The sequence below is a fragment of the Pelophylax lessonae genome (assembly GCF_965119305.1).
Source record: "Pelophylax lessonae genome assembly, chromosome: 1".
NCBI classification, from domain to species: domain Eukaryota; kingdom Metazoa; phylum Chordata; class Amphibia; order Anura; family Ranidae; genus Pelophylax; species Pelophylax lessonae.
In genome coordinates, this window is record NC_138768.1 from 62,981,994 (window position 1) to 63,008,226 (window position 26,233).

Genomic DNA, 26,233 nt, shown 5'->3' on the forward strand with positions numbered 1-26,233 from the left:
ACTGCTACTGACCACAAGTGCAGGTTGGTTAAAGTAATTGTAAACGTAAACTGTGTCTATAGACGCACACAATGCAGCTCGGCCCCACAGAGAGCAGCGGGTCTCCCTCTCCTCACAGGTGGAGATTAACAGCAGCAGAAGCCAATGCCTCTCGCTTCTGTATCCAGGTCCAGTGAAGTGAGAGTCTTTGCTCTCAGGCACAGCCCTGGATCGAACCGAGATCAGGCTCGGGTAAGTATTTTGGGGGGGGGGGGTCAATCCTATGCACAGAAGGTTTTTTACCTTTAAAGGAGAGGTATAGCCAAAGCTAATTTGGCTGTACTTCTATGGATCACAGGAGTGCAATTAGTTTTGCACTCCTGCGACCCATTTTCAGCAGAGGGCAGATTGAAGTCCGCTCTCTGCTGAAGTCACAGAAGTCAGTCCAGGCACCACGTCATCATGACCACAAAATCGAGATCCACCAGGTGCCTGGACCGACACCTGGCTCAGCCTCTCAGTGAGCCGATGAGAGGTTGAGCTGGCTGCTCCGCCCCCTTCACAGCCCAGCGCTCCAGTGAGCGAGGAGGGAGCGGTGACTGACAGTCAGCAGCTCTCTGTTTTGGGAGCTGTGAGAACCGAGCGATTGGCAGTTTTCGATCGCTCGGTTCTCAGTGCAAAGGTGGAGGGGGATAGATGCAGCATCGGACCAACGCTGCATCCACCTAGGTAAGTATAATTCTGGAAAAACCCAAAGCCATAAATCTATTTTAATGCAGAGGATGCATTAAGGTAAAAAAACTTTTGACCTTTACAATTATTTTAAATTTCAGTTTTATGGCCACCAATGCAGGGAAGGGAGCAGGTTGATCACCAGTTTTAAGGGGGTTATTAGTACTGACACCAGGGTGTTTTTATTGTGTTTGATGACACTAACAATGGTGGTTATTATTGCGACCATTGACACCAATGTTGGGGGTTTTTAGTGTATCCACTGACACCTATGTTGGGGGTTATTAGTGCATCCATTGACACCAATGCTGGGATTATTATTGTGTTCATTGACACCAGTGCTGGGGGTTATTATTTCGTCCACTGAACCAATGCTGAGGGTTATTATTTCGTCCACTGACACCAATGCTGAGGGTTATTATTGCAACCACTGACAATATTGTTGCGGGGTAATTAGTGTGTCAACTGACAACAATGCTTGGGGTTATTGGTGTTTCCAGTGACACCAATGTTGGGGGTCATTAGTACATCCACTGACACCAATATTGTTTTTTTTTGTTTTTTTTGCATCCACTGATGCCAGTGCTGGAGGTTATTGTACTTTAACTTCTTTAGTGTACATTGCAGTAAGACCCAACATTTTTGGGTATCAGTATGAAAGTGTGCTGCTATTGTGCAGTCTTCTGGAAGTGTCGCACTTAAGGCCCTCTATAACTATGTCGACCACCACTGCTCTAAATGCATGTTAGTAAGTCAATTGGCTCCTGTGTAAATTGTCTCTAGTATAAATATGCATGTATAAATGTGATCTAGAGACCCTACATTGTAAGCTCCTTGGGGTTAGGGACTGATGAAAATTGACAATATATAAAGCGCCCCATACATTTTAGGCTTTATCAAAATATAATTTGTTGCATTGATTAGTTAGAGGGGGGTGAGGGTGATTCCCAGCCAGTGAAGTGGAGCTTTAGCAAATGCAAGGCTAGAGTTATGCTTTTTAATACTGGTAGAAGAAAATGGCCAAACAGCCGTCATGCAGACATTTTCTGTCGGTCCATTTTAAAGTGGAAGTTCAGTCAAACACTAACTATACTTAAAGTGGGAGTAAACTCCCTTTGTTTATTTTTACTTATAGGTAAGTCTATAATCAGGCTTACCTATAGGTACAGTAAATATCTTCTAAATGTGCACCGTGTAGGAGATATATACTTTAGAAGCATCCGGTGATGTCCATTCAGAATTCAGTGCCACGGCTGTAACTCCCATACACGGGAGTGACGTCATTGCAGCTTAGCCATTCATAGAGCCGAAGCCTGAAAACCCGGAAGGAACACAGGATGTAGACCGGTGCACGTTTAGGAGATATTTAATTTAGAAGCAGCCTGTGACGTCACCAGTGCATACACACTGGGCTCGGAATGGACAGTGTCATCCATTTAGAACTCTGTGTGAAGGCTGTGACTACCATGCACATGCGAGAGAGTGATGTAATCATGGCTCAGAAAGTCAAGCGAACCCGGTAGGAAGAAGGGGTGAAGATGGAAACACCTACAGCAGTGACAGTGTGCTGCTGGAGGGCTTCGTTTTCAGGTAAGTCTGTCATATATTTCCAAATATACGATGCATACTAGCATATTATGATTTAACTGCCCGGGGCCCAATTTTATTATTATTTTTTTTACCCTGCGATTTACTACCGCTTTAAATCTACTCTCACCACCATTCTAAGACTATTCTATCTACCCTGTGAAAGGACAGATCTGTATACTTGCCTATTCTGAGTGTGCTCCCTTCCAGTGACATGATGGGGTCCCAGTGCCAGCTTCAGTGTAGAGGAGGGACAGCCAACAATAGATGCCCCATAGTAAGCCTATGGGTGACGTTATTGCCAAGGCTCTGCAGCCGTTGTTGGCGATCTCTCCTCTTCATTGAAGCCGGTGCTCCGACCTGATCATGTGACTGGACCAGAGCGCCCTCAGCATAGATAAGTATACAGATCTTTGCTTTACAGCAGGCATGTCCAGGCCGCAGGCAATGCGGCCCACTGCCCCCTGACCATTTTTTTTTGCTTTGGAGGAAGGAAGTCGGGTTGGGGGCATGGCCACAGCAGCTTCCAATTAACGATAGGCAGAGGCGGCCTCAGAGGGGAGGGGAGCATGTGCAGTGTTTCTGACTCCTACCACCATGACCACTTCAAATCACTGAAGTGGTCATGGTGGTTAGAGTGTTCCTTTATTATCTCTCAGAAGAAGTAAACCTCTGTATACTGATTTCATTTATTTTGATCATCCTTTAGTTGTGTTAAATTAGTGCGGGGGGGGGGAGGGGTGGCGCGGAGGCACGGGAAGGGCGCGGCAGCATTTATTACGTTATATGCGGCCCGAGAAAATTTCTCTACACTCAATGTGGCCCAGAGAAGCCAAAAGGTTGGACACCCATGCTTTGCAGGGTAGATAAAATATGCTTAGAATAGGGTAGGAGTAGATGTATGTATAGTTGGTGTTTGAATGAACTTCCACTTAACCGCTTGCCGCCCGCCCGCCGTCATATGACGGCGGAGCGGAGCGACCATTATCCTGGGCCGCTGTCATATGACGGCGGCACTTTAAGCAGGGCAGGCGCGCGATCGCGTGCGCGCCGCCCTGCACTGCCGGTGTCGGGGTGTCCCCGGGACACCCCCCGTCACCGGCAGGGGGGAAACAGCCAATGGGCGTGGCTGTTTCCCACGTGATCGGCTGTGTTCCAATGACACAGCCGATCACAATGAAGGCGCCCACAAGATGACCGCGCATGCGCGATCGGGAGCGCGCAGCGCGGTCATGTCGGTGGCACTGTGTTCCGTAGGAACACAGCTGTCACCGGCGGTAGTAAACAGTCACTGACAGTGACTGTTTACTATGTGATCGGCTGTGAATCCATTCACAGCCGATCACAAAATGTAAACAAAGAGCAGTAACTCACTGTTACTAGCTCTTCTCTCCTCATACAGCTTCCAGTTACTGCTCTGTGTACCTGTAAAAGTAAAATCACAAAAATTAAATGTCCCCACACCACAGTCCTCAGCCCCCCCCCCCCAATGTCAGCTGTCACCCAACAGTCACCTCATCAGTGCCCAGAAATTGACACCCATAACCTTCACATGTGAGCGCAGCGATCGCGGGCAGAATCGATCCGGAAATCATTGCAAATCGCGGGACGCCTGTGCGTTGCCCGTGATTTGCAATAGCACCCCAAACACTGTGCGATGTTGCTGCGATTTCCGCCTGCCGAATTGCGGTAACATCGCGCAAACAACGCATGACGCCCCAAAAAGGTACAAGAGTTTCTTTGGGGCGTCATGCGTTGTTTGCGCGATGTTACCGCGATTCGGCAGGCGGAAATCGCAGCAACATCGCACAGCGTTTGGGGTGCTATTGCAAATCACGGGCAACGCACAGGCGCCCCGCGATTTGCAGTGATTTCTGGATCGCGGGCAGAATCGCAGTGATTCTGCCCGCGATCGCTACTCTCACATGTGAACGTAGCCTAAAGTTCACCGGTCACCAGAGACTGCCATCAGTACCGCCGTGCACCATCGCCCGTCACCTGTCACCCATCAGTGACCATCGCCCGTCACAGTGTTAATTTTGTTAGCAAATTTTAATTTAGTTTTAGTCTTAGGACTAAAATGTCATTTTAGTTTTAGTCCCATTTTAGTCTTCTGCAAGTGTTTTAGTTTTAGTCGTATTTAGTCGACTAAAACTCCAGTATATTTTAGTCGACTAAAACGCCCTACATTTTAGTCGACTAAAACTCATTTTAGTCATCTAAAATCAAATGGGTGTAGTTCAATTGTAATTTGTAATGCATTATTTAAGCATTTCTCTACAATTTCCAAACTCATTATATACTACTGCTGGTCCTGGAGTGAAAAAATGTTATTATTTATGCTTTGAGCATGTACCAGTGTTAATTTTTGGCAGCAAATTTCGATTTAGTTTTAGTTATAGTCTTTTGACTAAAATGCCATTTTAGTTTTAGTCGTATTTTAGTCTTAAGACTAAAATGCCATTTTAGTTTTAGTCGTATTTTAGTCATCTGAATTGTGTTAGTCGACGAAAACGTTTTAGTCGACGAAATTAACACTGGCCCGTCACCTGTCACCCATCAGTGACCATCGCCCGTCACCTGTCACCCCATCAATCACCGTCATCGGTCACCCCATCAGTCATCGTCATCGGTCACCCTATCAATCATCGTCACTTGACACCCCATCAATTATCGTCACATGTCACCCTGTCAGTGATTGTCATCTGTCACCCCATCAATCATCGTCACTTGTCACCCCATCAGTCATCGTCACCTGTCACCCCATCAGTCATCGTCACCTGTCACCCCATCAGTCATCGTCACCTGTTTGCCATATGCATGCAATCACTTACTGACCGCCTAACGACTATATGCGTCGGCCATTAAAAGCTAAATACTGGGGTTATGGCAGCAGATAGCCCCCATAACCCCGGTATTTTTTGAAACGGCGGGCGGTCGGCTTTCAGATAAGGGTGGTCCCAGTGGCGCCACGAAATTACCCTTACGGTGCAGGGGAAGAGGTGCCCCCCCCTCCTGCCGCGTCCCAGACGTTTTCCCAGCTTACCGGACCCGCCGGCAGCGGGGAAAACTATCCGGTCCCGGATCCTCAGAGACAGGAAGTCGAGTGAGGGTAAGATGGCCCTCACTCGACTCTATGGTCTTGGAGGACCGGAGCTACGTCAAAAGACGTTGCCTAGCAACCGGTTTAAAGGGCCGCTTTTTTTTTTTTCTTTTTTTTTTTTTTTTCCTCTTTCAACAATTTTTTTTTTTTTTTTCTTTTTTAGTGTAGTTGTGAGGTCTTTTTGACCCCAGATCTCACAATAAAGAGGACCTGTCATGCCTATTTCTATTACAAGGGATGTTTACATTCCTTGTAATAGGAATAAAAATGATCAAAACATTTTTTCTTTTTAAACTGTGTAAAAATAAAAAAATAATAAATAAAATAAATTGGAAAAAAAAAAATTAAAGCGCCCTGTCCCCATTAGCTCGCGCGCAGAAGCAAACGCATACGCAAGTCCCGCCCACATATGTAAACGGTGTTCAAACCATACATGTGAGGTATCGCCGCGATCGTTAGAGCGAGAGCAATAATTTGAGCCCTAGACCTCCTCTGTAACTCTAAGCTAGTAACCTGCAGAAATTTTTAAAATGTTGCCTATGGGGATTTTTAAGTACCAATGTTTGGCGCCATTCTGTGAGCATGCGCAATTTTGAAGCATGACATGTTGGGTATCTAATTACTCGGCGTAACATTATCTTTCACATTATGGAAAACAATTGGGCTAAATTTACTGTTTTCTTATTTTTTAGTTCAAAAAAGTGAATTTTTTTCAAAAGAATCGCATTTGGAAGACTGCTGCGCAAATATGGTGTGATAAAAAATATTGCAACGATCTCAATTTTATTCTCTAGGGTCTCTGCTAAAAAAAAATATATAATGTTTGGGGGTTCCAAGTAGTTTTCTAGCAAAAAAAATTATTTTAGCTTGTGAACACCAAGTGTCAAAAATAGGCCCAGTCTTAAAGTGGATAAATGGACAACTTTGTGTAAAGCGCTACTTGGATGTTAGGCCTATGTATGTGGCCAGGCTGTGAAAAAGTGTTACACATGTGGTATCGCCATACTCAGAATAGCAGAATGTATTTTGGGGTGCAATTTTTGCTATGTACATGCTATGCGTTAGAAATATTGCATAAATGGACAGCTTTGTGTAAAAAAAAAAATGCGTTTTCATTTTCTTTCCACATTTTCCAAAAACTTGTGGAAAAAAATGACATATTCAAAAGACTCATTATGCCTCAAAAATTATACGTTGGGCTGTTTGCTTTCCAAAATGGGGTCATTTTATGGGGGTTTCCATTGTCCTGGTGCTCCAGGGCCTTCAAAAGTGCGATAGGTTGTCAGGAAATGATATGTGTAATTTGTGCTCCTAGAATGCCGGACGCTGCTACTTGGCAGTTAGGCCTCTGTATGTGGCCAGGCTGTGAAAAAGTCTCACACATGTGGTATCGCCATACTCAGGAGGAGTAGTAGAATGTGTTTTGGGGTGTAGTTGCAAGTATACATGTGCTGTGTGAGAGAAATAACCTGTTAATACGTCAATTTGTAAAAAAAAAAAAAATCTTCATTTTGCAAAGCATTGTGGGAAAAAATTACAACTTCAAAAAACATACCATGCCCCTTATTAAATACCTTGGAATGTCTACTTTCCAAAAAGGGGTAATTTGGGGGGTATTTGTACTTTCCTGACTTTTTAGTGTCTCAAGAAATGAGATAGGCCTTCAGTACATCAGGTGTGATCAAGTGTGATCAATTTTCAATGATTCGCACCATAGCTTGTGGACTCTATAACTTTCACAAAGACCAAATAATATACACTTACTTGGGTTATTTTTACCAAAGATAAGTAGCAGTATAAATTTTGGCCAAAATTTGTGAAGAAAAATGACTAATTTGCAAAATTTTATGACAGAAACAAAGAAAAATGCGTTTTCTCTTACGTCCTCCGACAGTCGCCGCCTCTTCATATTCGTCACATATGGGTATTAGACTTTGCTCCGAAGGAGTAGCTAGGCAACAGAATATGTTAACAATAAAGCTTTAACATATCCCACCCTCAAGGGGTGGTCCCCTCAGTCAATACCCTCCTACTTCCTGCAACCATATCTCAGTTTTAATGTCTAGCTTGTCAGGAGTGGCTGGCTCTCTCTGTGCTGGGACTTTTTGTCCCAGACTCTTTCTTCTTTTTAATATTTTGTTTGAGTTTTTTCTCTACCTTTACTTAGCTGTTATTTTTGTCAGCATTAGTTAGTTCTTCGGACGAAGAGGACCATGCGGACTGGGTCTCGGGCTGATCCCCCTGATCGCAGGTCGTGGGTCAGTGGCTTCCCAGTCTGCCATCGAGCGTTCAGCCAGGTAACGCTCCTAGCACAGTGAACGACCCATCCCTGTTCGGTGCAGGGATGATTGGTGAGGTGGCTACCTCACCGGACGCTGTGCGGTTTCTTAACCGCCATTGTGTGCGTCTTGAATTGCGACTCTCCCTGCCTCATGTGCAGCGGCTTGTTCGCCTGTGCGGGTTCCCCACGCCTTGTGAGGTAAGTGTATCTATGTGGGGACCTGTCTGTCTGGGGGGGGGTCTCAGTCTGGGACTGTGTAACCTGCCTTTATTCACACTGCTTGTCTCCCTATCTCTCGGCTGCATGCTGTGGGCTGCAAGGGGGGGGGGGAGCTGTGTGACACTGTGTGTGTCAGGCTGGGCAGTGTGGGAAGCTGTGTGCTGTGGGGCATGTTTTTAATGGCATGTTGGGGCATATACAGCGATCGCTGCGGCGATCTAACATGTATCCATATAATGGGATAAAATTGTGTGTGTTTTTATGCACTATGGAGCGGCGATTTCGGCGCCAAACGACGCCATTTTACCGGCGCCCGCTCCGGCCGCATGGTTTACATGCACGGCGGCCATTTTCTTGTAGCCTCCATAGGCTTACATAGAGCGCCCTGGCAGCATCACTTCCTCTTTCCTGGAACACCGATCGAGGCAGCAGCAGCAGCGGGGTCTCCTCAGGTTTTATCCTTCTATTCCTGTTTTCCATTGCCTGTATTCAGTCTGTATATTCCCTGTGGGGGTCTCATTGTGCCTGAGTGTGGTGCGGTGGGCTGCGCTTGCCGCGCTTGCTGAAAGGGGGCAGTTAACCCTTGGTTGTCTGGCATACAGGGGCAATGGATTCTCAGGAGGGCAAGTTTCCCACAGTATTGGTGGAAAGCCAGGGGACCGCTGTTTCCCCCCCAGGGGGGGATTTAGCCACTATTGTGGCTGGCCTTGCTGCCCAGGTGCAAATGCTGGTGGCTGCTCAGTCTACTAAACGGCCCAGAGTTGCTCTGTCCTCTGATTCTGAGGGCGAAGGTGATGGGGCTGTTCTGGCAGGGACCTCCTTATCGGGGTCCCGCTCCTCTCTTGATCTAGTGGGGTCTGAGGTGGAGGCTGAAGTTGAGGGGGTCGATAATTCTCCCCCTGGCTCGCCTGAAGAGCTTGCAATCATGGATGAGTTGATTGCTTCCATTAAGCAAACGCTGCGTTTGCAGGACGAAGTGTGTCCCCCCGCTGCCTTGGCGGCTTATGGGACGCAGAGAAAACGCAGGACGCCGCAGGTTTTTCCCTGCAATGCTGATTTTCAGCGCGCTGTTAAGGATCAATGGCGCGATCTGAGCAAACCTTTTGCGGTACCAAGTAAATTCAAGCTGCGTTATCCTTTCTCGCCTGCCACTGATGAACGGTGGTGTGTGCCTCCGCCAGTGGATCATGCAATTGCGGTTTTGAACAAAGCCACTGCGATTCCTGCAGCGGGTTCCCCTGTTTTCCGTGATGCCACGGATAGGAGACTGGAGTCTCTTGCCCGTCATACTTATTCTGTTACGGGTTCTATGCTTAAGGCTCTGTTTGCTTCTCTCATGGCGGCCCAGGCGATCGCAAGTTGGACGCAGATGCTTAGGCGCGTCCTAGTGGCCGATTCGGCCTCGGCGGCGACCCTGGATATGGTGGATCAGATCCACCAGGGTGTCATGTATCTGTGTGATGCGGACCTGGACCTGATTCCGTTGGCTGCACGTGTGCACAGCGTGGCGGTGTTGTCTCGCCGCCTGGTTTGGTTGAAATGTTGGTCGGTGGACCAATCTTCACGTAAAACCTTAGCCAATCTGCCTTATGATGGGTCTCGCCTTTTTGGGGAGTCCCTGGATGTGTTGATTAAGGGGATCACCGGGGGTAAGAGCACTCTCTTGCCCCATTTCCCCAAGGCTAAGGGGGCTTCTGGGAAGAAGCATGCAAATTTTCGGCCCTCTCAGGGGTCCTTTCGTGCCTTTCGGCCGCACTACAAGGGCAAACCGTTCAAAGGCCAAGGCTCTCAGAAGAAGCCCTGGTCTGGGAAACAGAAGTCCGGCCAATCCGGACCTGCGGCCCATAACAGTTCGGCCTGAAGGGGCGCCCTCACCCAGTTTTGGGGTGGGGGGACGCTTGCTCGGTTTTCTTCAGCCCTGGTTGGCCCGTGTGCGGGACAGATGGGTTCTGGAAATCGTTCGATCTGGTTACAAGATCGAGTTTCTCTCTCGGCCGGAGAGCAGATTTTTTCCCTCAAATCTACAACTGTCTCCAGAGCGCCTGCGGGATCTGCACCTGGCGGTGCGGGACCTGAGGGCTCAGGGTGTGGTGGTTCCGGTGCCTCATCGGGACAGATTTCGGGGGTTTTATTCCAATCTGTTCACCGTGCCCAGGAAGGAGGGCAAGGTTCGTCCGATTCTGGACTTGAAAGCTCTGAACCGCTCTGTGCGGGTTCGCAAGTTCCGCATGGAATCCCTGCGCTCGGTGGTGGCTGCCCTGGTTCCGGGGGAATTCATGGCCTCCATCGATTTGAAGGATGCGTACCTTCACATCCCCATTTTCGAGGGTCATCAGAGATACCTTCGATTTGCCATTGCGGAGGATCACTACCAGTTCGTGGCGTTGCCCTTTGGGCTCGCCTCGGCTCCGCGGGTCTTCACCAAGGTGCTTGCACCGGTTCTGGCATTATTGAGGGCCCAGGGCATTTCTGTCCTGGGGTATCTGGACGACATTCTGATTCGGTCTGCGACCAGTCAGGGTCTGGAGAAGGACCTGTCTGTCACAATGCAAACTCTGCAGGAGTTCGGTTGGACGATAAATGTTCCAAAGTCGACACTGAGTCCGTCGGTTCGTCTTCCCTATCTGGGAATGATACTGGACTCGGTGCAGGCGAAGGTCTTCCTGCCGGAAGACAAACTCAGGACTCTTCAGGAGGAAGTCAGGTCCCTCAGGGACGTTCCACACTTGTCTCTGCGGACGTGTATGAGATGTCTGGGATTGATGGTCTCGGCCTTCGAGGCGATTCCTTTCACTCAGTTTCACACGCGGGGTCTCCAGGCGGAGATCCTGTCCAAGTGGGACGGGCGACCTCAATCTCTGGATCTTCAGATCTCGTTGAGTCATCGCACCAGGGAAAACCTTCTGTGGTGGCTCCAGTCCCCGTTGGTGTCCGGGGGCAAGTCTTTTCGTCCGATCTCGTGGACGATAATCACTACGGATGCCAGCCTGTCGGGCTGGGGTGGTGTTCTGGGCGTTCTGTCCGCCCAGGGGACCTGGTCGGAGGGGGAGTCTTCCCTCCCGATCAACATTCTGGAATTGCGTGCGATAAGGCTCTGTCTTCATCGCTGGACGGACCGGCTGCAGGGCTGCCCGGTTCGGGTGCAGACGGACAATGCCACGGCGGTGGCCTACGTCAACCACCAAGGGGGCACCAGGAGTGCCCGAGCGGCTCGAGAAGTGGCCGACATTCTGTCTTGGGCCGAGACTCATGTCCCGGCGATAACGGCGGTTCACATTCCGGGAGTGGAGAACTGGCAGGCGGACTATCTGAGTCGCCAGACCCTGGATCAGGGGGAATGGTCTCTCCATCCGGCTGTCTTCCAGATGTTGTGCGCGAAGTGGGGTCTTCCAGATGTGGACCTGTTCGCGTCTCGCCTCAACTACAAGGTGAAGAGGTTCGTGGCAAGGACGCGCGACCCTCGGGCAGACGTGTCGGACGCGTTAGTGGCCCCGTGGCATCAGTACAGGCTGATGTACGCTTTTCCACCGATTCAGTTGCTGTCCAGGTTCCTTCGCAGGTTACACTCGGAACGCAGCACGGTGATTCTTGTGGCACCGGACTGGCCTCGCCGGTCCTGGTACGCAGACCTCGTGAATCTAGCGGTCGACGCCCCCTGGCGTCTGCCTCTTCGAGACGATCTACTGTCTCAAGGACCGATTTACCATCCTGCTTTACAGTCGCTGGCTTGACGGCCTGGCTGTTGAGACCGAGGTCCTGAAGGAGAAGGGTCTCTCTCCAGAGGTCGTTCATACCTTGATCAACGCGAGGAAGTCTTCCTCGGGAAAGGTTTATTACCGTACTTGGAAGGCCTATTTTGCCTGGTGTGAGTCCAGGGGGTTTTCACCCCGCACGTACTCGGTTTCCCGTGTGCTGTCTTTCCTTCAGACGGGTGTCGATCAGCGTTTGGCGCTGGCCACGATAAAGGGTCAGGTGTCTGCGCTGGCCGTTCTGTTTCAACGTCCCGTGGCTTCCAACTCCTTGGTTGGCACTTTTATTCAGGGTGTGCGGCATCTGGTTCCTCCTAGGAGGGATCCTTTGCCCCCTTGGGACTTGAATCTAGTCCTTTCTGTGTTACAACGTGCTCCTTTTGAACAGATCAGGGAGATCTCGTTGTCTCTGTTGTCCAAAAAAGGTCGCCTTTTTGGTGGCGATCACTTCGTCTCGCAGAGTGTCGGAACTGGCGGCTTTGTCCTGCAAGTCTCCGTACCTGGTTGTTCATTTGGATAAGGTGGTCTTGCGACCTAATCCTTCTTTTCTGCCGAAACGAGTTTCGGAATTCCATCTTAACGAGGATATTGTTTTGCCTTCGTTGTGCACGAAGCCTAAACATCCACAGGAGGTGAGATTGCACTCTCTGGATGTTGTTCGGGCGATTAGGGTTTACCTTAATTCGACTGAGTCTTTTCGTAAGACGGACTCCTTGTTTGTTCTTCCAGAGGGTCCTCGGAAGGGCATGGCGGCTTCGGCCTCTACCATCGCCACATGGATCAGGCAGACCATTGAACAGGCCTATGCCTTGCAGGGGAAGGTTCCCCCTGTGCCTGTGAAGGCGCACTCTACTAGATCACTGAGTACGTCTTGGGCCTGCCGTCATGGGGCTTCTGTAGCCCAGGTGTGTAAGGCGGCGACTTGGTCGACCGTGCACACTTTCACAAAATTCTACAAAGTAGATGTTCAGGCATCGGCGGATGCTTCCTTTGGCCGCAAGGTTCTTAGTGCGGCTGTTCCATAGGGTCCCTTGTTGGGGACTCCTGGCTGTTGGGATATCTTTTGTATCCCCTGATTTTTTTGTCTTTTCCTGGGTTGTTGCTCCTGTTGAGCACTTATTTTTGCTGTTGCCCAGCTGGTTTCCTTCCTTTGGTAAGGTTCCTTTCTTTGATGTGGAGACTGCGTTGCCTTTCGGCGCGGATGCGTTTCCCACCCCTCATGTTTGCACTGCTTTGGGACGTCCCCATATGTGACGAATATGAAGAGGCGGCGACTGTCGGAGGACGTAAGAGAAAACGGAATTTTTGTAAAATCTTACCTGTAAAATTCCTTTCTCTGAGTCCTCCGACAGTCGCCGCCCCCGCCCCTCTTTTGGGGTTTGAATGTATACTCTACTGCTATTCCACTAAAACTGAGATATGGTTGCAGGAAGTAGGAGGGTATTGACTGAGGGGACCACCCCTTGAGGGTGGGATATGTTAAAGCTTTATTGTTAACATATTCTGTTGCCTAGCTACTCCTTCGGAGCAAAGTCTAATACCCATATGTGACGAATATGAAGAGGCGGCGACTGTCGGAGGACTCAGAGAAAGGAATTTTACAGGTAAGATTTTACAAAAATTCCGTTTTTTCACGATATTTTCAGTCTTTTTTTATTTATAGCACAAAAAATAAAAAACACAGTATTGATCAAATACCATCAAAAGAAAGCTCTATTTGTGTGAAAAAAAGGACACAATTTTTGTATGGGTACAGTGTTGAATGACTGAGTAATTCTCAGTCAAAGTGTGAGAGCGCTGAAAGCTGAAAATCGGTCTGGGCAGGAAGGGGGTGAAAGTGCACTGTAGGCAAGTGGTTAAAGAAGAGGGCAAAGGCAGTTGTATTGCTTGGAACAGGAATGCACAAAGGATATATGCTGGATGGCTGTTACAAGGTTCAACTTTATATTCAATGGAATACATCAGGACAATGAAAAAATAGGTCAGATATCAGTTAACCTCTCCTGGTCACCTTTAACTTTTTACCATGACACGTGTCACTAGTGACACATCCGTGTACATAAGGCACACATCCTGAAGTGTTTCGGAAGCCTTTGTGGCCGTTATGTGTTCTCCCGCATGTCCCACTTGCAATAAGACAGACTTTATAGCACAATTAGGTGTAATAGCGGGAGATCTGCTGTCCTCTCTCCTTCACATTGTGACTGCACGTCAGCCTCATAGCATGGTAATTGTAGCCTGGCTTACTGGGAAAACAATTACAGAGGAGAGAAAGCTTAAGACGATGAATCTGCCAGGGAGATAATCACGTTATGAAAAATGTATGCTGATGGATTCATTAGGAAGCGTTCGCACTGCCCTCCTGTGAAGATACTGCAGTTTATTGGAGAAAATTGAGGGCTGAATTCTCACTCTGTAATATATGATTATAGAAATTGCTCTGGCCGTTTGCACCAGCATAAAGAACTGATTATGGTTTTATGTAAAGAGTCTGGTATAAATTTATTGTTGTGGATTGGATCATTATGGGAAGGAGGATAGGTCACTCTATAAATTACAAGTATTTGTTGAAAAAGAAAAGTAAAGAAAATCAAAGGAAGAAATAGATTTACAATGTGTTGATTATTTTCAGCTGATCGCTATTTTTTTTCTCCAAATCCATCAAAATCAAAGGTATATTACTTTACACCGCCCTTCCTCCTGCCTGCATCAGCATAAATACAAATGTGTGGGCTCTCCAAGTTTCCAGGCTTAAAGCGTAACTCCATTTTTGTTGGTAAAAACATTCCCCTCTGAGTGATCTCTGTACATTACAAGGATTTTAACAAACTTTGTTGCGGATTCCTATTTTTTGTTATTCTGAAGAAATCCCTGTTTGTTCCTCTGTGCTGAGTGGGTCAAATGGGAGTGGTTTCATAATTGGCTATCAGCTGTGGCAGCTGCAGGGCTCTAATGAGGGAAGCTGCTGGGCCTGCATCCCTTTAGACGTGTTCCTATTGGGAGTATCTCACCAAAAATGACATTTTTATTGCAGGGGATGCCAGAAATCTGACTTGTATCTTAAGCAGACTTCTGGGAAAATTAGTGAGCCAATCACACAAGCAGGAAATTATATTTCTGGGGGGCGTTCAGTATACATTCTGCATACAGAACAGCTCCAGGGAGCCATATTGCATTGCATTTTCAGATTACAATGGCTGCAGATTGAAAAGGAAAGGTCATTTTTAATAACATTCAATTACAATATGATTTGTGTCGCAAATATATACGCTATATTGTTTTTTCTTTATTTGCTTTTTTTTTTTTTCCCACGAAAGTGGAGTTGCCCTTGAAGCCTGCTTTTTTAATTTTTTTTTATTTTTTTTTGTGAGGGGACTTGACAAACCACACATCTACTGCTATTTTATGTAGTGTTTCACTTGAGGCCCGGAAGATCTGCCCACCTTCATGACAAGGCCATTTTATGCTTTTTGGCACTGCATTACTTTAACTGACAATTGCGCTGTCATGCAATGCTATACTCAAATTAAATATATATAATGTTTTTTCACACAAATAGAGCTTTCTTTTGGTGGTATTTGATCACCTCTGGGTTATTTATTTTTGCACTATAAATAAAAAAAGACTGATCGTTTTTAAAAAAATATATAGATTTACTTTCTGCTATAAAAAAATATCTAAAAATATTAGAAATATATTAAAATATCTATTTTTGCAATAAAAAATGTAAAAAAATCAATTTTCTTCATAAATTTTGACCAATATGCATTCTGCTACTTATTTTTGGTAAAAAAAAAAAAAAATAAAACATTATATTGATTGGTTTGCGCAAAGTTATATTGTCTATAAACTATGGTGTATATATACTAGAATTTGTATTTATTTATTTATTACAAGTAATGGCTGCGATCAGCGATTTATAGCAGGACTGCGATAGTGTGGCAGGCAATGTTCCTGTTTAAGCTGGCTCTTTGACAGATTCCCCAGGTTTCCTGTTTCAGGGTGACTCTTTTCTCTTGCAGCATCCTTTAGGGCCACCCTTGCATGCAGTGACTATAATTGTGTCTCCCTGCACTGTGTGTATCGGTAGACACACACAGCCTTATAAGATAGGATGGCAAGGCACTCCCATTCGCATTAAAAAAAATCTTAGGTTCTTAACTTTTTTTTGGCACAAGGATAGGCGAATACACCCAAATAAGCTCAGAAGGCAAGTTCCTTGCAAAGGGATGTTAGGTAAAGCAAAAGAGATATTATTAAAGGAGATCATTTTGTGTATAGAAGTGGACTTCCTCTTGACAGCCTTTTAAGCTTGTTTGATGTGTAGGGATGTAATTTCATCAGGGTATAATACATTTAGTGAAATATTCTGAGTTGTATCACCGTGTCTTTAGCAGAGATAAGCGTGTTCATGTATGTCTCCTCGTACCCTTGTCAGCACTCATCACCCAACATCGTCTGGAGGGGTGTCCACCTCGGCTTAGCAGTTTCAGATATCCTGGTCTTAAAACCCAATAAAGCATTATACAATGCCAATATCAGTTTACAGTTTTCCTGGTTGAGACTGGATGAGTTTTCTTTTTTTTTTTCAAATATTTTATTTATGCGAGATCACACTTACAGGTTATTTACAAATCAATACATCATTTTTCTTGCATATCCATCACTTAAATGTGATATATCAACAAAACCGAAACAAAACAAAACCCAAAAAGAAAAAAAAAAAAAAAAAAAAAGGAAAAGGGGGGAAGGGGAGGCCACCTTGGATTCACCCAGAATAGTACTACTCAAACCTAGGGACTAATTCCCTGACCTTCTAACTCAGTAATGGCTGTTAAACTCTCGGAGCATAGTAAATTCTTCCCCCGTTCTGTTAAGACAAACCTGTTCCATGCGCCCCATGTTTTATTATAAAATTGCTTTTTAAATTGTGCAGAGAGACGCAAGTCTTCCATTTTATTAATATCTTCAATTTTTCGGGCACAATCACTGATCGTTGGAGGAAGAGGTGTTTTCCAACGTAAGGGTATACAAGATTTAGCTGCGTTCAAAATATGGAACAGGATGGATTTCCTGTAACTCTCAAAGGGCAGGGTGGAAACATGCAGTAAAAAAAAAGCCGCATTATTCGGGATCTCCCTCTCAGAGAATTCTTGGGCTAACGCATACACCTCTCCCCAGAAATGAGCCAGGCGAGGGCATTCCCCAAAAATATGTAAGATGGTCCCCGGTTCCTCCTGGCATCGCCAGCACTGATCTGAGAGACTTGCAGAAAACTTATTCAATAAAAAAGGCACCCGGTACCATCTCGTAAGTAATTTATAATTAATTTCCTTCACTTTGGTACAAACGGGGGTTTCCAATGCCAATGTAATGATATCCCTTTCTTGTTTCACCGTGAACCTACAGTTAAGATCTCTTTCTCTAGCGCTCATTGACAGACGTAGTCCTCGGTGATACACCACCTTCGGGTTATGTTGTCTCCACAGGAGCAGGACTAGACAGGAAATTAAAAAGCTCTGGCCACACCCTAGGGGCAGTCCCAGAGGGTATATCCTCTCTCTCTCTGCCTCAGCAAATCAGTTATTTTCTGTCTAGTTAGGAGTAAGGACCTAGATACCTTGCTGGGATCTTAGGTCCTGGCAAGAATTTTTTTCTTAAAGGATTTTTAGACAGCTTTTTTTCTCCAGTGTTCCTGTGAGATCTTCAAGCAAGAAAGCTGAACTGGGCGACGGGCTGGATGTTGAGATCCGGTGGTCACCCCAGTTCAGCCTACGAGCGCGTGCAGGCCATAGCTCCGCGCTGGGTCGGCCGCGACAAAGTCCCATTAAAAGGACTGAACCCGCGAGTTAAACGTCTCGCTGAAACGCCAAAGACCATGAGTCACGGCGTCCGTATCGGTCGACAGCCCTCCCGCCCCGGTGGAGAGGGGTACTGTCAGGAGTTGGTGCCCGCCTGGTTCCGGTATGGTGAGTAGTATGTTCCCCCTTTTTCCCTGACGGGTTTTGTGGTGAACGCGGGCCCCTCTCTGTATGGTAAGAAAGAGTCCTTTCTATCCTATAACATGTCACAAATCCTCCTACTTGAGTGTGATTTTATGTGTGCAAAAGCCAGGAGGCTTGGTTTGGGAGCTAACAATCTATTGTATACATATTTAAAAGATGTAATCTGTGGCATTCTGGGAATCTTATGGGTTAAGTATAAGCTACCTACCAGTCAGAAGCCACGGACATGTAGACTGCCTTCCAAATCAGATCTCCAGCTATTAGCAGGCCTCCCGAACGGCCATGCGGTCCGCCAGGGCCGGTACCGCCAACCACGCCATATCCCCATGCAGAGAGAGTGTTGTGTGCCCTGCAGCACACCGCTATTCAGTATAGGCCGCCGCCATTTTTTTTGCTGGATCGCACGAGCCGCCATTTTGGCGTAGCCTCGTGTCTCCAGCATGGGGGCGGCCATGTTTGAGGTGATCCTACACCTCGTGGAGCTTGGGGGAGGCGCCGGAAGGCGTGCAGAGGGGCGGAGCCGCCTCCTTTCTTCCTGGGCAGCCAGCCAAAAGACTTCCTGTTTGTCAAGACAGCGCTGTAAGCTGTTGCAGTTTAACTCTGAGCATCAAGTGGTGAGCCTGGGGGTCTATCTCTCTCTCTCTCGATCGATAGGGATCCCTAGCAGGTAACACTAAGGGGCTTTTTGTGGCGCTGGGGGTCAGAAGAAAAAAAAAAAAAAAAAAAAGTTTTTTTCTTTACTTTTGAATTATATTATCCAGGAAGTAACTGGAGTTATCATGGACCCTGCCACACATATTCCCCCACCTGTTTCCCTCGAGGGGGCCTCGGGACCCGCCGGTGCACAGAGTATAGAGTCATTTACAGCAATTTTGGAGTCTATGGTGGCTCGGGTGGAGGCGGCCTGTCAGGGACGGGGGTCAAGGAAGCGACCCCCGCCTACCCCTATACCATCTGACACCTCTGACTCAGATTCAGAGATGGTCACTGCAGTTGCAGGTTCCTCTGCAAGGGCTGTTATCCCAGGTAAAGCCCCCTCAGACAGTGAGGAGGACGCTTCTTCTCCTGCTATAATTCAGGAAGAAGCATTGGTGGACGCACTAGTTGTGGCAGTGCAAGAAACCTTAAAACTTGAGGCTTTACCGGCAGAGGCAACTGAAACAGAGAGGCCTTTTGGGACTAATAAGCCCATCAAGACGGCGAAGGCTTTTCCTGTACCTAAATGTTTTGGTAATCAGATTAAAGGAGAATGGGAGCATTCTAAACGTACCTTTACTATTTCCAAGCGTATTGCTAGACGCTATCCGTTTGAGGAATCCATCATTAAGAAATGGACGGTACCACCAGTCGTGGATCCGCCTATTTCCAGGCTGAATAAAGCCACGGTTATTCCAGTGGAGGACACTTCGTCCTTTAAGGATCCGGTGGATCGAAAGATAGAAGCAGAGTCCCGCACTATCTTTTCTCTGATAGGGTCAGCATTTAGACCAGTAATTGTTATTGGTCTAGTTTCCCAGACACTTACGGAATGGGCGAAAATGGTACGCCAAGATCTTAGGGGAAAAGATATTCCCCAGGAGACATCTGATTTGATGGAACAGATCATACAAGGGCTACGGTTTATCTGTGACGCAGCCTTGGACACAACTCCCTTATTAGGGCATGCATCTAAGTTAGCAGTGATCCTCAGACGTGTACTGTGGTTAAAATGCTGGTCAGCTGACCTAGGTTCCAAAAAGACCTTGACCAATCTCCCTTTTCAGGGGAATCGTCTATTTGGGGCCAACCTAGATGAAATCATTAAGGATGCCACTGGGGGCAAGAGCACTTTTTTGCCACAGGCTGCAAAAGCTAAGGGACCTCGCAACAAGCGAGGACCTTTCTTTACCGCCCATAAAGGGCGCCCGGCTGGTACTCCCGGGAAAGGCAAGACTCCTCCAGGAGGGTTCAAGAAGGGCTGGTCGGACAAGCAGAGGACCAACCCAGCCAAACCCGAAGTAAAGGAGTACACAGCCTGAAGGTGCGCCCCCACCCGGTTTCAGGGTGGGGGGACGTTTTCACCGGTATTCAGGACATTAGATCGAGCATCAACCACTACTACCGGTGCGATTCTTCCCTTCCAACATTTAAGTACCACAGGAAGCGGTAGTTACCGTTCCCTGAATAGATCTTTTCCTTTACCTTTTTCCTAAGATTAGTCCCGATACCTCACAGGAATCGGATCTGATTGACCAGATAGGCCAAGTAGCCTCTAGTCGGGTGACTTCGGTCCCTGAGGTTCAACCAGAAAAGATCACCTTTCCTGATAACTATCAGGTATCTGATAAATGTGTGGAAACAGAAAACGACCAGACTTTCTCGGATGGTCGGGGCCAGATAGCTCTAGGGACGCCTGGTTCAGATCCAATCAGCGCCAGTGGTCCTAGAAATTCTAGGCTGGCCTCCTCAAGCCGGCCTGGCCGACTTGGACATGTTAGTCGCAGACGTTCCGTGGGAACTTCGTCTCAGGGAGTGTCTGTGGTCTCAAGGACCAATTTACCTTCGTGCTTTACAGTCGCTGGTTTTAATGGCCTGGCCATTGAGACCCAAGTACTGAAGGACAGAGGTTTGTCTACTTCAGTCATTCCTACCCTTATTAAAGCAAGGAAAGCGACTTCCAGCAAAGTCTATTATCACACATGGAAGACTTATATTGCGTGGTGCGAATCTTTAGGATTTCCTCCACGTACCTATTCGGTGTCTCGAATATTGGCCTTTTTGCAACAAGGGGTTGAGCAGAAGCTAGCCTTGAGCACCATCAAGGGTCAAGTTTCAGCATTAGCAATCTTCTTTCAGAAACCTTTAGCTACCAAATCCTTGGTGCGGAATTTCATCCAGGGGGTGCGGCACCTGGCTCCTCCAGTCCGCGCGCCCTTACCGCCCTGGGATCTTAATTTGGTTTTGTCGGTTCTACAGAAACCTCCCTTTGAAAGCATCAGGGAGATTCCCTTGCTTACTTTATCCCAGAAGGTGGTCTTCTTGGTGGCTATTACTTCTGCTCGCAGGGTGTCAGAACTGGCTGCATTATCATGCCAGTCCCCATACCTAGTGATTCATAGGGATAAGGTAGTACTTCATCCTAAGCCATCTTTTCTTCCTAAGGTGGTTTCAGATTTTCATCTGAATGAAGATATTGTACTACCTTCCTTGTGTCCTCAGCCCAAGCATCATCGGGAACATGCGTTGCATTCCTTAGATGTGGTTCGGGCAATCAGGGTATACCTGAAAGCTACGGAATCATTCCGTAAGACGGATTCACTTTTTGTGATCACGGATGGCCCCAGAAAGGGTTTGCCTGCATCTGCCGCGACCATTGCCAAATGGATTAGACAAACGGTGGTACAGGCTTATTCTATTAAGGGTCAGAGTCCTCCGTTCCCTGTTAGGGCGCACTCCACTCGAGCGCTCAGTACTTCCTGGGCCTTTCGCCATCAGGCGTCAGTGGTCCAGGTATGTAAGGCGGCCACTTGGTCGTCGGTACATACCTTTACAAAATTCTATAAGATTGATGTGACGGCATCGGCGGATGCCTCATTTGGCCGCAAGGTTTTGCAGGCCGCAATTTGAGGAGACCGGTGGTCTACCTCGAGGGTTTTTTTTCTCTCTTTTGTTGAGTCTCATCATTAAGGATGAGCATTGTAAACTTCTAGTTGGCACCGGTTGGGCCTTCTAGATTGGGATTTGATTTCATTTTCCCACCCCTCAGTTGTGATACTGCTCTGGGACGTCCCGAAGGTGGTGTATCACCGAGGACTACGTCTGTCAATGAGCGCTAGAGAAAAATGGATTTTTGTAAAATCTTACCGTAAAATCCTTTTCTCTTAGCTCATTGACAGACGTAGTCCCCGCCCCTCTGTTTTTTTTTGAGTTGGGTTGGGTTAAAATCTCTAAAGACTGCTTTTTCACATAACTGATTTGCTGAGGCAGAGAGAGAGAGGATATACCCTCTGGGACTGCCCCTAGGGTGTGGCCAGAGCTTTTTAATTTCCTGTCTAGTCCTGCTCCTGTGGAGGCAACATAACCCGAAGGTGGTGTATCACCGAGGACTACGTCTGTCAATGAGCTAAGAGAAAAGGATTTTACGGTAAGATTTTACAAAAATCCATTTTTCCCATTTATCCAGGCAGGGTAATCGTTTGCCCTCTGGAGGCAACGCCAATAAATGGTAAACTTTAGATAATAAATTCGGTAGTACGTCATTACCCACACAGTATTTTTCAAACGACGTTAGGTCCCTAGTCAATGACTTAGGAGCAGGAAGAGTTTGTAAAAAGTGATGCAGCTGGATGGCGTTCCAAAATGGTAGACGATAGGGGCCGGATGGGTCGGTAAGGCCTACGATAGTAGGCCAGTTATTGTCCCAAATGAAAGTTGAGGCCTGTCCAAAACCCTTTTTCTTCAAGTCTCGTAAAGGTTGAACTGTAATCCCCGGGGCAAAGGCTGGGTTACCCAGTACTGGAATCAGTGGAGAATCAACTGAAGTTAGCACTGATCGTTTTATTAGTAATCTCGCGACCTTTAAAGTTGAACCGATTATAGGGTGTTGCACAATATCTTGGGGTAGATATTTATAACACCATATAGCCCCTCCTAAGTCTGCCTCTGATTGTAGTTGTTCAATCTGTGCCCATTGTTTAAAGCTGGAATGTCGTCTCCAGTCAATAATTCTTCCTAAGTGCGATGCCTGATAATATTTATAAACATCTGGGAGAGCTAAACCACCTTTTGACTTAGGCCAAGAAAGCTGGGCACGGGAGATACAAGGTTTTTTTTTGGCCCAAATGAAGCGAGTAAATAGCGAGTGAACTTTTTTAAAAAAAGAGGGGGGGATGGCAATCGGTAGTGTCTGGAATAAATAGAGCAACTTAGGGAGTATGCACATCTTTAAAAGATTGCATCTCCCGAACCATGAATGTAACCCTGTTTGCCAACCTTCCAAGAGTCCGCTTATACTGGTTAGTTGAGCGGGGAAATTGACCTTATAAGTTGCGACTAAGTCCGAAGGGATGTTTACGCCCAGGTACTGAAGAGCTATATCAGTCCATCTAAACGATGTAGTGGATTTAAGATGGAAGAGTGCACTAGACGTTATACCAATACCCATGGCTTCCGATTTGTTATAGTTTATTTTCAGATTAGATAATCTTCCGTAAATATCGAATACACGTAAGAGATTTAGTATGGAAGTCATTGGTTTTGTTAGTGAGAATAATAGGTCATCGGCATATGCCGAGACCTTGTGCTCCGTCTTCTCTACCGAAATCCCTGAGATATCGGAATTTAAACGTACCCTACGTATAAAGGGTTCTAAGGTCAAAACAAAAAGTAAGGGGGATAACGGGCAACCCTGACGCGTGCCATTAACTATATGGAACGAGTCAGAGAGAAGCCCGTTAGCCTTTACTTGCGCTGAAGGGTCAGAGTAGACTTGGGAGATCCAGGAAATCATATTTGCCCCTAAGCCAATCTGTCGTAAGACTGCAAACATGAACCGCCAGTTGACACGGTCGAAAGCTTTTTCAGCATCGGTGCTCAAAAAAATGCTAGGTGTATTAGATTTCGCAGCTATATGAACAAGATTTAGTACTTTAATAGTATTATCTCTTGCCTCCCTCTTTGGGATAAATCCCACTTGGTCCAAATGGATCAATGATTCCAGATGGGGCGAGAGTCGCAGTGCCAGGAGTTTCGTGAAAATTTTCAAATCAGAATTTAAAAGGGATATTGGGCGATAGCTGCCGCATACTGATAACTCCTTCCCTTCTTTTGGGATAAGGGATATATGAGCCCTCAGGGTGTCAGGGTGAAGAGAAGCACTCAGTCCTAAGTCATTGAATAGGGAAACCATATGAGGGCCAAGTATCGGAAAAAATTTACAATAATAAGATACTGAAAAACCGTCAGGCCCAGGAGCCGAATCCAGCTTCATGGAGTTTAGTGCACACCTTAGTTCCTCTAGAGCAGGGGTATTGAATTAAAATTCATGGAGGTCCGATTAGCAAAATTTTCTTCCAGCAGAGGTCCAGATTGCATTTTTGCGTGATGACTCGGATTCTTTACATCACAGCCCAGGTGTGCAGGCACGACAGCCCATTCATTTGAATGGGCTGTTGTGTCTGTGTTTTCTGCTGGGAAAAGGCCCTGGCACATTTTTAAAAACGCTGTCGCATTGAAACTGCATGGCGCGTATGTACCATGCAATTTCCATGTGTGGGAAACCGCACCTTGTATTTCATTGCATTTAAGAGTCAATTGTACCCTGCACGTTTTCTGTGCAGCTGCTTATCCCCCTTTACATCACCACTCACAGCACTGTCCCCCTTCACATCACCACTGTCCCCCCCCCCACACACACACACAGCACTGTCCCCCTTCACATCACCACCCCCCACACACACACACAAAGCACTGCCCCCTTCATATATTCCCCCATCAGCACTGTCCCCTTCATATATCCCCCCATCAGCACTGTCCCCTTCATATATCCCCCCCATCAGCACTGTCCCCTTCATATATCCCCCCATCAGCACTGTCCCCTTCATATATCCCCCCCATCAGCACTGTCCCCTTCATATATCCCCCCATCAGCACTGTCCCCTTCATATATCCCCCCATCAGCACTGTCCCCTTCATATATCCCCCCCATCAGCACTGTCCCCTTCATATATCCCCCCCATCAGCACTGTCCCCTTCATATATCCCCCCATCAGCACTGTCCCCTTCATATATCCCCCCATCAGCACTGTCACCTTCATATATCCCCCCATCAGCACTGTCCCCTTCATATATCCCCCCATCAGCACTGTCACCTTCATATATCCCCCCATCAGCACTGTCCCCTTCATATATCCCCCCATCAGCACTGTCCCCTTCATATATCCCCCCATCAGCACTGTCCCCTTCATATATCCCCCCATCAGCACTGTCACCTTCATATATCCCCCCATCAGCACTGTCCCCTTCATATATCCCCCCATCAGCACTGTCACCTTCATATATCCCCCCATCAGCACTGTCCCCTTCATATATCCCCCCATCAGCACTGTCACCTTCATATATCCCCCCCATCAGCACTGTCCCCTTCATATATCCCCCCATCAGCACTGTCCCTCTTGCATATCCCCCCAACAGCACTGTCTCTCTTTACATCACCCCCCCACCCCCCCCCCACACACACACACCACTGCCCCCTTATATCACCCCCACAGACCTGCCCCTTTGCATCACCCTCACACACATACACAGCACTGCCCTGTTAACACACACCCCCATAGCACTGCCCCCCTTTACATCAACACACACCACTACCCTCTTAACATATCACCCCCACAGCATTGCTCCCCTTTACATGAAACACCACACTACCCCCCCCCCTGCACATGACCCCTGCTCCCCAATCAAACTTCACAGCCCTGTCCTCCCTTCACTCTCCTACCTTACACAGAGCGGAGAGCAGGAGGCGGGACAATCTCGAGGAAGACAGAGGAACAGCAGCGCTGCATGCATAGAGGCAGCCGACTGTGTGCCTCCCAGCCAATCACCTCCCGCCTCCCAGCAGCCAATCACCTTCCGCTTCCCAGCAGCCAATCACCTCCCGCCTCCCAGCAGCCAATCACCTTCCGCCTCCCAGCAGCCAATCACCTCCAGCCTGAAATGCTAATTCAGGCAGCTGCCTCCCTCCATTCAATGCCGGTCCCGCCCCCAGTCTCAGTCCCGCCTCCTGCCATCCGCCCTGCTCTGCTAATGACAGCAGCAGAGGCAGGGAAGAAATCCAGCAGCTGATGGCGGCGGTCCTGATGGAGCAGCAGCGCGGGCCGTCTCCGGCCCGCGGGCCGCCATTTAGTGATGCCCGCTCTAGAGATATTTTCCTCTCAAGTTCTTGTTGAACTTCTGGCGAGAGAGCTGGGAGCTCAGCTGACGTAATATATTCGTCCATTTGGGATAACGGTACCTTACTATCTGGTAAATCATATAAAGATGCAAAAAAATCGCGAAAGGTCTGAGTTATCTGTTGTGGCAGGGACATTTTCTGTCCTGATGGGGTAAGAATATGCGGGATATACGCTACCCGCCTCTGTTCCCGTACTGAGTGTGCCAATAGTTTTCCACATTTATCTCCTGAGATGTAGGTATGCTGACGGCACTTCTGCAGGTCTGCCTTCACTTTAAAATATAGAAGATCGGTAACTTGTTTGCGTAGTGAAAATAATTCCTGTTCTACCTCTAAACTTTGACGTTTTTTATGTATTGATTCTAAATCATGTATCCTAATAAAGAGAGAGTTCAGGATTTCATTTCTCGTTTTCTTAATATGGGCGCCGTTCTTAATTAAGATCCCCCTGATTACTGCTTTGTGTGCTTCCCACACCACGCCTTTATCGCAGTCCGACGATTTGTTAGTAGAAAAATAGAAATCAAGTTCTTTAAATACCTCCTCAACTACTGACTGATTTTGTAAAAGGCTCTCATTAAGTTTCCAGAATCGCATACCTGTCGAAGCCACCTCCGACAGGGCGTAATTTAATGATATCGCTGCATG

The 26,233-nt window shown here is 47.3% G+C and overlaps 1 protein-coding gene across 4 annotated transcripts in view; it reads left to right on the forward strand.

Annotated features, from left to right (window-relative positions):
• Window positions 1–26,233, forward strand: part of WDR7 (WD repeat domain 7) — a 654,984-nt gene that overhangs the window by 93,086 nt on the left and 535,665 nt on the right. The window lies entirely within an intron of this gene.